General features: G+C 45.7%; 1 pseudogene; it reads left to right on the forward strand.

Annotated features, from left to right (window-relative positions):
* Window positions 1-838: 838 nt before the first annotated feature.
* Window positions 839-8736, forward strand: LOC119237504 (cytochrome P450 4A11-like; annotated as a pseudogene).
* Window positions 8737-16340: the final 7604 nt, after the last annotated feature.

The raw sequence follows: 16340 nt of genomic DNA on the forward strand, positions 1-16340 counted from the left end.
TGAGGCGAATCTTGGAGTCAGCTAATGAGATTTCTGATTTTTCAGAAATCTGCCCCATGCCCGGACTTTTGTCAGACGACATGAGTAGCACGGCTCCCCATAGGGAAAAAATGGGGAGATAGGCAAGGGTCTGCAAAGAGGAGAGGGAAGGGGCCTGCATGGAGACAGGTGGGCACCAGCTTGCTTTTATCAACAACTGCTGTTTAACTCCCTTTTCCTTGAAAGGAAGAAGAAAAGCCTGTCATAAGTGGGAAATTGCAAGAAATATAGGAAAGACAAACTTGTTAATGCTTATCTGAGAGACTGGTCATAAAGAAGGCAAGTCTGTCAAATAAGGGGGAAATTGCAAGAAATTGGGCAAGACAAACTTGTTAATTCTTATCTGAGATCAGTCATTTGTAACTGCATCAAATTCCCATCTGGAAACACTGCTGTAATTTGTTTCTCAGTTAAAATATATATAATAATAAAACCAACCACACCAACTGAACATGGGTAAACCACACTGAGAATTTTTTAATAGGGGTCACATCTATTTCGCTTATTTCTGTTTGCAGGCCCAGCATACTGCTTGGCACATACAAGGTGTTCGCTGAATGATCTGTGACTCTTATGGAGAGGGGATAGTGGGCGATTGCCACTGACAGTTGAAAAAGCACTGTTTTCAGAGGGTCATTCTCCCCAATTAATTACTTCTGGCAGCTGAACTCTGAGCTCTGTCCTCACCCATCACCCTCTCTACAGGTAAGCAGAGTAATCCTATGCCCAACGGAGGACTGATGTGATCATGGTGGTCAGGGGTGGTCAGGGACAGTCACCACACAGGAGCTGCTGCACCATGAATGCCTCTGTGCTGAGCCCCTCCGGACCCCTGGCCAGTGTGTCTGGGCTCCTGCAAGTGGCTTCCCTGCTCAGCCTGGTTCTGCTGCTGATCAAGGCTGCCCAGCTCTACCTGCACAGGCAGTGGCTGCTCAAAGCCCTCCAGCAGTTCCCGTGCCCGCCCTCCCACTGGCTCTTTGGACAATCTAAGGAGGTGGTGGAGGGGGGCAATGAGAGGGCAGGGAGGGCTGGGTTCTCATGGCACAATCAGGTTCAGCAAGTCACTGGCCATGCCTTGCTGTGCACCTATACTTGGCCTCCAGGGAAAGCCCAGGTCACCTCTCAGGTCTTGGCTCTTCATTGTAGTCAACAGAGAGTGCACCCTCAGGGCAGCCTGGGCTGGAGGCTCAGGTGTGTGGGAGACTGTCCTCTCTCAGGCCAGTCTGCAGGGTGTCCTGGCAGCCCTGCTCTTTGAGGACGACATCTGTTCCTCCTGAGTCTCCCCTCTGCTGCAGAGAGCCTCCGCTGTCTCCCTCACCAGGCTTCTAGATACTTCCCTGTACTTGTCATTCAATGCCCTCTTATACCTGCTCTGAGCTTACCTGGGAACACAGACATTCCCTGCTCTGTGGGGTTCACAGTCTGTGGAGATAATAGAGAGGAACCTCAGAAGCCGTCAGTTCACAGGAAAAGAGGACCACGAACTGTGGTGGGGGTGGGGTTAGGGAGGGGATGATGTCAGGTGTGGAAGACCAACCAGCTAGCCCAGGACTGAGGGATTTCCAGGCTGGTGATTTCAGTGCTAAAACCCTGACAAGTAGCTGGCACAGGTGAGCGGAGGTGTCTAGGATGACCCCACGTAAGGAGTGCTGACGTTTGAGCTGCAAAGTGAACAGAATTTGTTTACTTCCCAGCTCTTGTTTCCCAAACTACTGTTCTGTGAGCTCTTTTCGGATCTCATTCCTCTCACCCACCCCCCACACCCATCACAGAACCTTTACAGAGGGGTGTCAGTCCAGGTATACTGAGTGATAGAAGGGAGGGAAGGGGCAGCTGCAGGCTATGGAGAGGGACAGTGCTAGACACCCTACTCTGCTTGCCCTGAGCCCTGGAGGAAGGGCTTGGAGGAAGTTAATGGGGCTTTGTGGAGAAGGGCTCACAAATGGTTTGTGGATAGAACATAAACTGAGAGGAAATAAGTGTGAGGCTGCAGAGAGCTGAGGCCTCTCTTTACTCAGAGAAGGGGGCAACATGGTTATCAGCAGAGTAGAGTCAAGGACATGAACTGGAAACAGCCAAAGCCTCCAGGAACTGTACCCAGTACCCTTCCTTTCTCCTTCCTCATCTCCTTGACCCTCGGTTACTCCTTGTCCTCCGCCTGACTGTGCATTCTGGCCTCGGCCCTCTGCTCACACTGCACCCTCCACCTTGAGTCCCTCCTCCGTCATCTGACAAAGCCCAGCCCAAATCACCTTCTCCAAGTTGTGTCTCTGGTCTCCCAGGACACAGGGGACACCTCTTGCCCCTGCAAGAGTGGTCTCTCCTGGAGCAGCGCCACCCTGCCCCAGCTCCTTTTGTCTGCAGTGTCCCAGCTGTGAGCTCTTCCAGGAGAGACGCCTCTGATCCACCTGTTAACCCAGTAGTCTTGGTGAATCATGCGTCCTTCCTTGAATGAGCACGAGGGGGAGCTGTCTCATGTCCACTCTGAGTCAGGCCCCTTCTCCAGAGGCTTGAGCTTCCTTCTTCACATATTAATTATCATCTCTTGTCCTGCTCCTTAATCTTTCTTTCATCCCAACCAGACCAGAAGCTCCACACAGGTGAGGGTCTGTACCATAAACTGCCTCAGTGTCGGACCCAGTGCCCGGCACATGGTGGGTACTCGGAAACTGGGTGCTGACCGAGGGAGCCTGTCCACAGTGGTGGAAGTTGTCTCAGGCTGGTCAATCCTGGTGTCAAAAGGACAAAGTACAAAGGTCAGACACCTGTGAAGCATAGGTGGCTTTGAGTTACATGTTACAGTTGGAGCAAAGAAGAGTTGACTAAATGGAACGTGACTAGAGCCAAATGTTTCTGAGAATTCCAAAGATAATACATTAAATCTGAGTCTTGAAAGTTGAAGGGAGGCATCTGCTTGTGCTGAAGAAGGTGCACCCCAGCTAGATGAGGAGCTGTGCTCAGATGCGGGGGAGAGCAGGCCTAGCTGGGCCAGAGCAGCAGTGTCTGTAGGGTGGAGCAGGGTTCCTGGGGCTGCCAGCTCAGCAGGAGCAAGGGGAGAGAAGGGAGGCACAGGCCTTTGTGCTTCAGGAGTTTAAATGTGTACTTCAGGCCGTGGGGAGCTCACAAAGCTTCTTTGGGATTGGTAAGGGAAAATGAGACAGAAAACCCAAATTCCAAAATCAGACCTCAACACCATTCTCATAGGTGTTCGTCCAGACTTTGCTCTCTAAATGTTTATATATTCAGCTTATAAGATAATATTATACACACAATTTTGCATTTACTTTTTTTCTTTTAGGTATAAATACCCCCAATATGACTTCATATTAACATTTGATTACATGTGTGCCAGAAAGTTTGAAAATGTGTATGTATATTTGTTATAGAGCAGCCCCGATATTGAACGGGTTCCTGGCTGTGGGTCCTCACCCGCGCGCTTAAAAGGGACTTATGAATACTCCACTACAGGCACACACAAAAGGTTAATAAAAGGTTTATTTACAAGGGAAAAAGAAATAAGGAAAATGTACAACTCAGGGAGAAAATAGGGAAATAAAGTCTTTAATGCGTCCTACCCGATCCGCCGACTTGGAAACCCAAAGTCACTCTCAGAGCTGGCCGGATGCTGCGAGCTGGCGGAAAGCCAAAATGGGGATCCCCCAAAGCCCACGTGTCTGCCTTTTATATCCACCTGGCTGCTTAACCCCACCCTCAGGTCCCAGCCACCTTCCCTTTGGTGGTGATGGGATTTGGAGTTCCCAGTGTCTTTGGCTTTGACCTGGGGTGGGGGTGGAGTCCACAAAGCCTGTATGGAATTAGCTTTGGGACATCCTTTTTCCCCTAACATATTTATAAATAAAATGTGTTTCCCAACCCAAATGCCCAAAAATAGATGACTGGATCAAGAAGATGTGGTACATATACACCATGGAATATTACTCAGCATTCAAAAAAGAAAAACACATGCCATTTGCAGCAACATGGATGGCGCTGGAAGGGATCATGCTCAGCGAAATAAGCCAGAAAGAAAAAGAAAAATACCGGATGGTCTCACTCATAGCAGGAATCTAGAAAACTTAAATAAGGGAACAGGAAAATGAACAACTATTGTAACAGGGTGGTCCCCAGGAAAGGGGGAGGTTCCCTGCCCCACCCAAGGGAGGGTGGAGCTGAGCAGGAAGAGGAGAAGCTGCAGAAGAGACTGAGGAAGGAAGCAGGATGGAGCCAGGAGACCTGGAGGAGGCGCATGGAGCCTAGAGACACGTGAAGAAACTGCGCTTGTCTTTTGGACGTGGACTGGGTGACACAGATGTGGGTGAGACCCGTGGGGAGGTGACAATGGCAGCTTTTATCTTGATGTTGATTTTGCTCTTTTCCTTCTGGGCTTGTCTGGTAGTTTCTGACCCTTTTCTGTGGGTCCCCACTGGAAGATGCTTTAGACTTGTGGCAGGCTTTGGGGCCTTGCTCTGGGCCAATCCCATTTGGATGGACTTTTACCCACGAGGGGACGGGTAACTTTGGGTGCTTCATTTAGAAACTAGACTCTTTGCCTTTCCTGTATTGTTTCCTAGTTGTATTAAAGTTCCTTCCCATTAAAGTCTCCTATGTTTTGTGTTGATGCAGCGAATGGCAGAACCCATGTAGAATAGGCAGGTTTGCGGGGTTTTGGGCTGCCCCTCTCCCTGTCCTATAACACTATAAGAAAGTGGAAATCAAAATCAACAAAAAACTATGAACCGGAGACACTTTTTGTGGGGTGGGGGGCGGGAGGGGAGGGATTGGGTCAGAATGGGAGGGTTGCAATTGTATGGGGAATATAAAAATAAAATTTATTATTTAAAAAAAAAATAAAATAAAATGTGTTTCCCAGTATAGCAAAAACAATTAATGAATGAATATTAAAGTGTAATCCATTTTATCTCTAAATAAAGAAAATTATCTGACAAATAATTTGCTTCCCAAGTGATGCAAATTGCTGTAGAAATGGCTTATGCAAATATTTTCTCTAATGACATCCAGACTTTCCCATCATGGAGTCAATCCCTGAGGAAAGTTTCCCTAAGCTGTTTGGATTGAGGGCAACAGCACCACCCAACACTGGACAGAACGTGCTCTAAGGTCAACCTTGGGCAAGCACAGTCTGGATCAGAGCTCATGTTATAAGAAAACTTCTGAATTTTTAGTATTGATGATCGATACAGAACTAACGCCCCATGGCCTCCCTGCCCGTCAGTCCCCTCTAATCACACAACATAGAACATTTCCACTGATTTGTCTTTCCCTTGATGACAGTTCCAAAAAGATAAGCTAGCACCACTACTGAAAGGGTGGAAAAGTTTCCCTGTGCCTGTCCTCGCTGGCTCTGGGGGACAGAGGTCCTATTCTCGGTCTATGACCCTGACTACATGAAAGTGATTCTCAGGAGGTCAGGTGAGAGCAAACTATACCTGGTGGGAGCAGCTCTTCCCACTTGGGGACATGCCCCCCAGGTCTGTGAAATTCCAGAAACAATTGCAGTTTAGTGATAACAACTGAACCTTAGCAACCATCCTCCCAGACAAAGGGTAGCAGTGTTTACTTTAAGTGAATGATTAAAATGACTGTGTTGGGTAAATTTCTTTTCCCCCAAATTCTGATTATTTATTACAGAAATTACCCCAGCTGTGAAAGATCATTCCTACCCACTGAGTTGGTTTTGGCTCCAGGTGTTGCCTGATCGGGATCATGGGGGGACTAAGCCACCAACATAGTAGAAAATTCACACAAATTTCTGTCTTTTTCTTTGCTCTTGAGGACAGAGCTTCTATTTCATGCCATCACCACCCAGAGGTGATCAGTTGCTGGGAAGCTGAGTCTGACTTCCTGAGGCCACATTGACTCTCAGGACAGAGCTGGGGGTGAGAGGCATTAAGACAAATGGGAGTGGTTTGAGACAAATCCCCTATTGACAATCAGCACCACAGGTCTTCTTAGGGGTACCTCTCTTAATTGGTCCCCTGAAGAGTCCTGTAATGTCCTACATTATCTTTCAGACCCAAAGGCTCATGGTTACAGATTACTGGCTCCCTGGATTGGTAAGTACATCTAACTCAGACCACGGCCACTGATCAGGTAGCTTCGCTAAGCATTATCGTTTTGGCACAGAGAATGACAGGTGACCAGCTCCCTGTCACACACTCATGTCTGCATCAAGCTCATTTCTTTGCTACTAAAACACTCACCTCTTTCTGAGGGTGCTGAGAGCCTCCCTGACGCTCAGCTCCTTCACGTCACTTTATTCCTCTCCAACCTTCTCAGCCTCAACTTGCACTCCTTCTACCACCACCCCCCTGCTCTCTTCAACCTTTATTTTATAGAGGGTGTAATAACACCCTAGGGACCTACTAAGTTTGGAAAATTGTATCCTCAAATGTACTGGCCTTTTGATGAGGGAAGCAGAATACCTGACTCCCAAATACGCACTTTAGCATGTGGATTTTTTAAAACTCAATAAGGATTCAAAAGACTCTGGAAGAGCTTTTGCCTTGTCCCCTAAAGACCTAAAGGAATTAAGCTAGAAGGCCTGTTCCAGGTATATGATTAACACTTGAGAAATGTGGAGGAATTTGTCAGGCTGCTTATATAGAATAATTCTTGGGACCCTTGGTCTTAGCATGGCGTGGCAAGCATTTATTCACCAAACAGATGATCTCATCTTCCTGTGAATTGTCTACCTTCTTTCAAGCTGAGACTCCACCCCTGTTTCCTATGTCAGGAAGACTTAGATCCCATTTTACTTTTAGAATCACTAATGTCTAGGAAAATTCCCTGTGGGTATTTCATTAAATTGAAATATTTTCCCTGGCAATTTGTCTGGTGTTAATTTAATTATTTTCCAGTTGAAAGAACCCACAAGGGTAGAGGAAAATTTTTCCTTCCCCAAACCCACCTTGCCCATAATTTGCCTTCTTCTAAATTATTTTGCCCCTAGTCATGGCTCCCATCCCTTTCCCCTTCTCTAAAACACCCATCTGTGCCCCAGGGTACGGTCTGCTCCTGCTGAACGGGCAGGCATGGTTCCAGCACCGGCGGATGCTGACCCCAGCCTTCCACTATGACATCCTGAAGCCCTACGTGGGGCTCGTGGCTGACTCTGCACGGGTGATACTGGTAAGTCTGTCCTCTCTCCCCACCATATACACAGCGCAACCCAGACTCCACCCTCACATGTGTGCGTCCTCGGATGCCCAGACACAACCACCCAGAGGATGTTCTCAAGACACGCTCCCTAACTAGCGAGGGCAGCAGGTGCCGGTGCCAGCCTGCATCCCACTGGCTCAACCCCACTGGAGAAAGAGACACAGTGGAGAGCAGGTCCTTCTCCCACATCTTTGTCCCCAACCGCATGGACAGGAGTGTCTATCCCTTGAGCCGCAGGACATGCTCCCCTAGGCTGGCCCACATGGGCAGCGTCAATGCAGGGCGCACATCCCAGAATGCTGAGCCTCTGGCGCTCGGAGCTCCTCCAAGGACTGGAAGCCCCACTCCCTGAGGAGACGAGACCCGTCTGCATCTAGTGCTGCTCCTGCCTCTGCCTCACCTCTCTCAGGACTCGACTCCTCACCCGACTCTGGTCAACTAACATTTCATGACAAAAGGAACTAAAGTTCCTCATTCCCTGCCTTAGAAGACCAGGACTGGCCCTTAGTCTTTCTCTGGCCTTGACACTATTGCTTGAACTTGCCTCAGGCTAACTCCATTCTCAGGTCAGAAAAGATTCCCCTTTGTCCCTGAGAAACTGTGTTCTTCAGAACCACGGTTTTGCAAAAAGTAATTATCATCATAAATTCGGTCCTAAAGTTCCAAGAACTGTCACAACATTATGGGTAACATGTCTTACTATACAGTAACAATTTCTGGGGGAAAAAAGGCATCATTTCACAAACAATTTATTCTATAACGTAAAGTGATTAAAACACATCTATTTACAAAGTGAGGAAATCCCATCTGAATAGAGACAGGGAGAGCCCAGCCCCACAGCCGAGGCCTCTGTGCGGTGGAGGAGGGTCCATGTCCCCTGCCCCACAGGACAAATGGGAGCAGCTCAGTGGCCCAAACCCACGTGTGGAGGTCTTCGAGTACGTCTCCTTGATGACCCTGGACACCATCATGAAGTGCGCCTTCAGCCACCAGGGCAGCGTGCAGACAGACAGGTCAGTGGGGATCCTCCAATGTGGGTCCTTGTTCTTACCAACTGGTGTGGCCTCCGCCGACAGGCAGGCATTTCGGGCAACGTGGGTCCACATGGGCACAAAAAGTGAGAATCCAGTGCTTGGGACAGACCAGGGGCAAATTCCAGCCCAGACCAACCTTCATTGTCCCCAGACCCTGACCCCTGAACAGGGAGCATTTCATTCCCCTTCTAAGGTCCAGGGTGACAAAGCTGTACACAGAAATGACATGTGTCTTTGTCGCTGACCCCATTGGCTGAGGACACCCTCCCTGGACCCCACCCCGCTCCAGGTGAGCAGCCCGCTCCTCTCCAGTCTCTTCCTCCTCCTCCCCCTCAGGAGCTCCCAGTCCTACATCCAGGCCATTGAGGACCTAAAGAACCTGCTTTTTTCCCGAGTAAGGAATATTTTCCACCAGAATGACACTGTCTACAGCATGACCCCTACAGGCCGCAGGTACCTCCGGGCCTGCCAGGTGGCCCATAAGGTCAACACAGCCTTTACAATGACTCATGTTAAAGAACCAATATCAAAATCCAAAACCATTTTATAAACTCATCCATGCTATTCTGATCCTCTAGACCAACTTGATAACCAAATCTATATTGTACCCAGCTCCTGGGAAACTTCACCCCCTCCCAGAGCTCTTACTATCTTGGCTATACACAGCATTGGCATAGTCAGGTTCACAGATGTTCTGGAAGCTAAGAAACTGTCCAGACTAGAGTGGGTAGGGATAGGGGAACTGTTTGGCTCAGAACATCACTTTGTCCAGGCTCCTGGTTGCTGGATCTAATAGAAGAACTAATAGAATGGATGACTATTCTGGTGGAAAGATGACCCACAGGAAGGTGCCTTAGCTCCACTTAACAGGCCAGTTGAAATTTCAGCTGTCTCTCCCCTACCTCCCCTCCCAGAAGCTTAGTTTAGGATGTGCACATGGGGGCCAGGCAATCCACCTGATGGGATGACTTACTGCGTAGGGTCAGCACAAGAAAGATCCTGGGCACCCAGCACCAAAATTCTGGGATGAAAAGGTCAAGGAACCAATCCATTGGAGGAAGTTTCATGCTAATGAGGGACTTAGAATCTGCAAGAGAAGGAGATGATCAGGTGAACAGGAAATGGTAGATTCCCAGAGGAGGCATAGTGATAAATAGCATGAGAAGCCTAGGTGCCAAGACTGAGTGTACAGGCTCAGGAATCCTCCCCCACCCCCCACCTATGGTGTCTTTTGCTCCTGGGAAACTTCACCCCCTCCCCAGAGCTCTTACCATCTTGGCTATACACAGCATTGGCATAGTCAGGTTCACAGATGTTCTGGAAGCTAAAAAACTGTCCAAACTAGAGAGGGTAGGGATAGGGGAACTATTTGGCTCAGAACATCACTTTGTCCAGGCTCCCTGGTTGCTGGATCTGAAATGATGAATAAAAGCTAGGTGATCCAGGAGCTCAGCCTCACCAGCCAGTCCCCAACTGAACCAGGAAACCTCCTGGAATAAAAATAGTAATTTCCTTCAAAACCACAGCACCCAAATCTGTGGCACCCAATAAGGATTTACTGGGCATCATTCATAGGCACAGTCCTCTGTTCCATGCCATGGCAGCATCAGGATATAAAATGGCTAAGACAGCCCCTAAAGATCCTTATTTGGAATGTTGGATATCACGTACATGGGGTATATATTTATTGGTTAATAAGTATTGAACATTGCAAATGCAACTGTTTTAAAAGTTAATTGCATGCTGTACATTCAATTCTATTTTCTTCTTGGATTACTTTCTTAGAAATTTCTCTCATATCACTAAGAACCTTCATATACTTTATTTTCAATGACTGCTACATCTAGTTTATAAAACGCTCCCTCACAAAAGCCTGGAAAGTGAGACACATTTACCCCCAACCTGTAGAACTGATAACCTGAAGTACTCTCCTGCAATTTGAAAACACTGAATCAAACAGAGCAAAATGGAATACTCCAGGGAAAATTTAGGTGCTGCCATATGTGATCTGGTGGGTTGATTCAGTAATCATCTCCTTTAGACACCTGCACTCCTAGTTTATAGCACCACTATTTACAGTAGGTAAGCTATGGAAACAACCCAAATGCCCAAAAATAGATGACTAGATTAAGAAGATGTGGTATCTATACACCATGGAATATTACTCAGTGATCAAAAAAAGATAAACTCATGTCATTCACAACAACATAGATGGAGCTTGAAGGGATTATGCTCAGTGAAATAACTCAGAAGGAAAAAGAAAAATACCGGATGGTTTCACTTATAGGAGGAATGTCGAGGAAACATAAGGGATAGGGCGGGGGTGGGGGGTGGGGGAGTATGTAATTATACTAAATTAAAAATCAACAGGCAACTATAAATCGGAGACATTCTGCAGGGGAGGAGGAAGGAGAAGGATCAAAACAGGGGTGGGAAGAGCACAAGGGACTATGGTGATAGGACACGCACGGGTGAATTGGTGGTGGGAATTTCCTGGGTACTACACCTGAGAGGAAAAAGCATACATTGTACAAAAACAAAGAATGATGTAAAATATATATATAAAATTAAAAATAATTATCTCCTTTGTATAAACAACTAGTGACAAAGTTTCTAGAACCAGACAGTCTGAAATTAAATCCTGGTTCCAGCTCTTACCAACATGATCCCCCTGGCAAGCAGTTAACCTTTCTTCCCCTTACTTTTCTCACCTACAGTTAAATCTAACACATCTATTTGTGGGGTTAAAACATCTATTTGTAAGGTTATTGTGGGAGAAAACATATAAAGTTCTTTGTTCAGTGCCTAGTACCCACTAAATGTCAGTGATTTCCAGGATTATGAGTCTAATTACATACTAAATGAAACTGAAGACACAGGAAAGGAAAGAAAGTGTATGAACATAGTCCAAATCCAGGCTACCTAGCTCCAAGCTTTTTTCACTGCCCCTCAGGATTTAGGGGAGAAAGGAAAGAACTCATTCTTGTGGGTTGTTTAATGAATCACCTGTCACAAGGTAAGTTGAGGAGGAGGGAGTAGGAATACACTGCCCTCATCCAGCATGTGGAGCAGCTTCATGATGACAAGAATGATTGTTTATTCAAGGCTATATCACAAGTGTTTAGAAAATTTCTGGCACAAGGTGATTTTCAAGAAATATTTGTTAAGAGAATAAATGCTTGTCCATACAAAAAGAATGAGACCTCAGTGTTGGGAGCTTCAAGTCCCTGGTTCTGTCCCTTCCACATCCTGGCTGCTCCCCAACCCTTGGGCGTCTTGAGGTACCTCTGTCCCCTCAGCCTTCTTTTAGTTCTTTTCCCTTCTTACGTTAGTTAAAGTTTATATCAATTGGAATGAAAATTTTAATCATGTCTCACCCATTCCTTCCCCCAGGCACTTATCCCCTCTTTTTTTTTTTTTTTTTAAGTATATATTTAAAGAGCAGGTTTATTAGGGAATGGGAACAGAAGAGTCAGACACTTGCATAGACATGAGAGGGCGGGAAGAGCTGCCCCGAAAGGGACAGGTTTGCTGAGAGGCCTGCATGGTCACAGGCAGGCGGCCTTGAGGAGAGCAGCCTCTGCTGAGGGAGGTCAGTGAAGAGAAGCCCCTGCATAGTACCGGTCACGGGCAGGCAGGAGGCTGCTGCCCTGCGGAGGGAGAGAGTTGGTGAAAGGAAGCACTTGCACAGTCACAGGTGGGCAGAAGGACTGCTGGCTCATTCTATTTTTTTTAAAGGTATAATTCTTATGAGTCATGTTCTATGTTGCATAGATGTCACAGACATTAAATAGAAGTTTTCCAAACACAGTGCCCAGGAATTAGAACAATGGGTTGAAATGTGATAATAAAGACACCCAGGGGCTATAGTAACTCCAGGGAAGGTCACTGTGGGGTCAGCAGCTTTGGATAAAGGGATAATCCCTTCCCAATCATAGTTATAATTTAAGTCCTTCAATTGGTATATATGGACTGGAGATATATATATATCAGGACATGAATTGAAGGAATTGAAGGACATGAATCCTTGTTACACACACAGGAGGTAGGATTATGAGAATGTTATGTCAACAGACTACTTGTACTAAAAGGGTTAGAGAGAGAACAGATAAAGGAAGGCCTTTGTACCTTCAAACTGCCATCCTTCAAGAGAAAGGAAGAATGAATTCAAGGAAAAAACTCTAAGTCTCAGAGGGTAAGTGGCCCACATGGTGGAACCTCAAGCAATCAAGGAGTATTCCCAGGCTTTGAAATCTAATGGGAGGTTATCCTGGATTATCCATTGGGCCTTGAGTGAAATTCTTTGAATCCAGTTAACAGGAGCTAGCAGAAGTCTTGACACACACATGGAAGAAGACAGAGTAGAGACAGATTTGAAGATGCTGACTTTGAAGAAAGGAGCTGGTTGACTATAAACCAAGGAATTCCAGGGTCACTCTAGTGGCACAGGCGGTTGACCAGCTCTGTGAAGCTGTCCACAGCCTCTGCAGTGCGGGTTCGATCCCGGCCGGCCAGGGGGATACCCAGGCCAGCTGGGGGGATTCCCACATGGCACAGCAGACCTCTCCTGTCTCGCCCGCTACTTCCCTCAGCAGTGTATTTTGGTCAGTCTGCCTATTCTGTTCCCTACTCTGTCTCTGGTGAATCCTCTCGCCCTCCTACATACCTGGCCTGAACCCCAGTTTTTGTAGCATGAATAAATAATTAAAAAATAAAATAAAATATAAACCAAGGAATTCCAGCAGCCACCAGAGGCTGGAAAGAGAGGGCAATAAATTCAGCTAGAGCACCTGGAGAGAGTAAGATAATGCCAATACCTTGATTTTGGCCCAGTGATACTGACTCCAGACTCTGGCCATTAGAACTATGAGATTAAATTTAGGTTTTTACAAAGCAAAAACAGACAATTATAAATCAGAGAGATAATGCAGGGGAGGAGGCAGGAGAGGGATCAGAGGGGGGGGAGGGAGGAGCACAGGGGACTGAGGTGATGGTGCACGGGTGCATTGGTGAAGGAAACGCTATGGGGACTATACCTGAGGGGGGTGGGGGGAAGCCAATATTGTTTAAAAATGAACAATGATGTAAAAAAAATTTAAAAGGTAAAAAAAGTTAATTCAGAGTTTTAAATCACCAAATGTCTGGTTAATTGTTACATTTGCCCATAAACTAATATAGGAAGGATCAAAAGCCTTTTCCTAATAATTCTCAGAAATAATCACTCATTCACTTAAAAACATATCTTTTGAACTCGTATTTCAATGCTTAAGGGAGAAAATAAATGAGTAAAATAAATATGACAAAGGATATAGTGAAGGAATAAATGGCAGACTTAGGCCATCCAAGGAAGAAAAAAATAACAAATAGAGGCCTTGAGAATGATGATCATCAGTTGCACAAATGCTAAAAAAGGAATCAGAGCAGCAGAGAAATACAGGCTGCAAGAGTAAGGGTTGGAGACACATTTACCTTCCAAAAACCACAGCTCTCATTTTATTTCATGATTCTCTCCTTCAAAATTATATCCAAGAGCCATAATTCATAAAGTAAAACCAAATATATTTCAGGAAGAAACTGGAAAAGCAGCCTGCCACATGGCCCCATAACTTGCTAACCTGTTGCCTCACCCACCAAACCTCTTACTCCAGCACCTACAGCTTTGCTCACAATAGTTCTACAAAAAAGATTTTTTTTTTTTGGCAAATCCTCATATTCTGTGTAAAAAACTGAGTACAAAGATGTTCGCTCTTGCCCAGGTGAGCCTGTAGGTAAGAGGTTGCACCAGGATTCAAGTCAAAAAAAGCAGGATCCAGAGACCTTGCTATTGACCATTAAGGCAAAGAGGTGATTATTAGGTTGAACCTCCAGTCCATATATGGTGACCCCCAAATATTTAAGGGGGAGCATTTCACATTCAATCTAATTGATCTACTGTTTTCAAGTAGCTGGAGCGTCTTTCAGGTTATCAGCTCCCCATGTTGAGGGAAATGTGAGCCTCACTCTCAGGTCAGCTTCTGTAAGAAGGTGTCAGGTAAACCATGTGAATATCAACCATTGCAAATGATGTCTATGGATGTGAGCCTGCTAGAATTAAAGAACTGCTTCAGCCGCCATTCTGGCTATGCAGTTCAGCCTTCTCAGTACAAAGTCCATTTGGTCTAGTCAATCAATTAACTATTGACACTGCAGGTGTGCCTCTTAAGTTAAACAAGAGCAGGATGCTTAATCCCCTGGGACCATGAATATACATCTCATCCCTGGGTTAGTAGAAGAGCTCTAAATTGTTCTTTATAATTGCTCTGAGGGGGTGTAAGATTGTTACCCATGTTTCTGTGAAAGAAAGGAAAGAATGAACTGAAAACATCACAGACTGGGTCTGTGGTCCTTTTACCGTGCTGATTTGGAGGAAAATTAGATAGAAGAGACTCAACCGAAAATATCTTCTTACCGCTTCCTTGCAGACTCTGTGTCTGTGAAGCCTTTGAACAGGCTTGAGAGGACGTCCAGTTCCCTTTCCCCAGCTTGAGAAGAGGGGTGTGGGGTCCTGTTCGGGTACCACTTGTTGTGTCAGGCAACACCACACTGTTGAAGAAACAGGAGTAGTAGAGCAAACCGTTCTGGCTGGATGCTACCAAGAAGGCAAAACCTGGCCTTATTATTTAGTGAGTGATTTTACAGAGTCAATTACTCAGGCCAGGAGGATAAAGAGAAAAAAGTTAGGAGGAAAGAATGTACATTTAGGTTATCTAGACTTTTGGGGAGAGAAGGCTGTGAATTCAAATTAGATTTATAGCCTAGTTTTATGGCCCAATGTTTGAAGTTCAAAATCTGACCCTTGCTTCTGGTACCAATCTAGTTAACAAGGCATTCCGCTGATGATTCTCTGGAACACAAAGTTATATATCAGTCACCAGCTCCCCAAGCGGTCCTGGTCATGCCTCAGTGATGTACCCTCCTCGTCCCAGGGAATTAAGCATCCTGCTCTTGTTTAACTTAAGAGGCACCTCTGCAGGGTCAACAGTTAATTGACTGAGTGGACCAAATGGACTTTGTACTGAGAAGGCTGAACTGCACACCAGAATGGCAGCTGAAACAGCTCTTTAATTTTAGCAAAACCACGTATGGAGAATTTCTAATGATATGAGAAATCATAAAATAAAGTGACCAAAGCAGACCACAGAACTGAATAATAGTGAGTTCAATGCTTACAATTATGCTTGCAATGGTCAACATTTGTTCATCAGCAACAACTTTTCTGGTATTAGGTATACATAAAACCCAAGCAATGAGGATTCCCTGTCCAGACTCCTCCCATGGAACACACAGTGCTTACTGTGCCCAGTAAATCCTTGCTGATTTCATGAAATAATGGATCAGTAAATGAATGGATCATTGAGAAGAAAACTTTAGACCTTAGATCACCATCTTTAATGGACCAGATTTGATTCTGAGTGCCATTTTAAAAGGAAATGACTAATTTTATTCTAAATGCCTCCTGGTTCCTGTTTTAGACAACAGAAAAGCAGAGGAGAGTGGCAGTGAACCCAAGGTGGCACCTGGAAGAGATCAGTTCTGTGACTCAATCACCGCTGGAAATTCTTGTATTTTGGGGTTTGATAAAGTTGGGTTTCATTCATCATAACTTGTTTATTTTCTACAAACTACAAAGATTGTACCACCTAAGCAATGTGTTTAAGACTAAATATTAGACCGTATTTCCCATCTAAGAGAAGTCACGGAACTATCACGATTACTTGTGAGTAAGGACATTCTGTACCTCATTTTCCACTTGGAGTGAGAAGAGGTGGGGCAGGGAGGTTTTCTACTCAGTACCCTGCATGGAGCTGGCAAAAGTAAAGTTTCCCCAAATGTCTCTCATAATTTATGTAGCAATTGAGCTTTCCAAAGCACAAGTACAATTCAATGCACTAGGTATATTAACCTTATTTTACAAGCAAGAAAACTAAGACCCAGAGATGTTAATGGACTTTCTCATGGTCACACAGCAGGAAAGTCTCGGCATTTGGACAACCGCCTCAAATTTCTAACTCCAGTTTCTAGTACTTGCCGGCAACTCAACATGCTATA

This window comes from Talpa occidentalis, unplaced genomic scaffold, assembly GCF_014898055.3.
Source record: "Talpa occidentalis isolate TD23 unplaced genomic scaffold, MPIMG_talOcc4v2.1 talOcc4.963, whole genome shotgun sequence".
NCBI classification, from domain to species: Eukaryota; Metazoa; Chordata; class Mammalia; order Eulipotyphla; family Talpidae; genus Talpa; species Talpa occidentalis.